Here is a 1,661-nt window from a genome sequence, read left to right on the forward strand (position 1 = left end):
AAAAGCCAATTTTACTTCAGAGGGATGTTCCACCTTGATGTTTGAAGCATATCGTGAAGAGAAGCAACTGATATCCGCTGAAATATTCACTGGATCACCCACGGTGCATGGATTGAGATACCTGGTTGAGGTCATGTTGAGGAAACTTCAAAGCAAGACTGGCTTTTACAGGAGAGGAGAGCTTCAAACGGACCACCGACCTCGTAAGGAGATTCCTCTATTAGCTCACCTCTTCATTATTGTCTGAAACCTTAAATAACATTGACATGTAGTGTACTTTAAAGGGCTTATCCAGTTTTAATGTTAGACAAGTTTTTTTTTTTGCAGCAAAAAACAGTGATTTTTATTTGCTGCTGTGCCTTTAATATTGTGTCTATAGAATTTATCCTCCAATAATAGTCCCTTTTCAGTTCATTAATTGTCTGAATAATATTGTGATAGATTCACAAAACAATGCACACTATGGTAAAATGCAACGTGTAGGTGCTGCACACAGCAGGAACGGCACAAGGTTTTGACAGACTTTCCTATAGGTTTTTAGTTTATCTGTTTTTCAGGAAAAATACCATCTAGCATTCCTCCTTACTTGAATAATTTAATTAAAAATGTAAATTATATCATTATTGATAGCCATTGACATGTAAATGTATTCAAATCAAGGGGTCAAGTTTTGGCTACTTAGCATTGCTGTGTTAATACCTGCTGGTGGATGTTGTGACTAAAAAAAAAAAACTTAAAAAAATTATTTTACTCCACTGACAGCAGTATCAACCTTGATTTTAACGTAATTTAACTCGAGTGCTTGAGAAAAACTGTGTTGTCCTGATACAGTATCTGCGGTCAGATGATGTCAGGATATGTCAGTGTCATTCTTCTAACGTTATTTTCTTAACACAATTTTGTTACGAAATAAAAAGTCTCTCATGGGGCTTGCATGCGATACTCTAGGGCAGTGGTTCCCAAACCTGTCCTGCCGGCACCCCAACACTGCACATTTTCTTTGTCTCCCTAATCAAACACACCTGATTCAACTCATCAGCTCATTAACCCATGTGATAATGAGCTGATGAGTTGAATCAGGTGTGTTTGATTAGGGAGACAAAGAAAACGTGCAGTGTTGGGGTGCCGGCAGGACAGGTTTGGGAGCCACTGCTCTAGGGAGCAGAGTGCTCTACATCATAGGTCTTCAACCCTGCTCCTGGAGGCCCACTGTCCTGCAGAGTTTTACTCCAACCCTAATCAAACACACCTGAACCACATTCAGTCTGTGATTTCAAGTGATCCTGAAGAGTTTGACTAGCTGGTTCAGGTGTGTTTGATTAGGGTTGGAGTAAAACTCTGCAGGACAGTGGGCCTCCAGGAGCAGGGTTGAAGACCTCTGCTCTACATAATGACCCTCTAAGTAAGGGGAGTATTTATTGAGACTCAACCTGAGCATATCAGGCGTTCACAGGACACCTGTGACACAGAGCTCTAGGAAGCAAAGCACTCTCTATGATGAGCCTTAAAAACAAGGAGAGTACTACTATGCTTGACCATACACACAAAACGGAGCTCAAAGAGCGGAGGCCTGAAAACAAAACAACTCTCTTGGCCAGGAGGAGGCCTAACCATACTCTTTGCTCCAAAGACAGTCTATCAAAGAGGCTCACTTTACCCAA

The sequence above is a fragment of the Squalius cephalus genome (genome assembly GCF_949319135.1).
Source record: "Squalius cephalus genome assembly, chromosome: 17".
In the NCBI taxonomy this organism is placed as follows: domain Eukaryota; kingdom Metazoa; phylum Chordata; class Actinopteri; order Cypriniformes; family Leuciscidae; genus Squalius; species Squalius cephalus.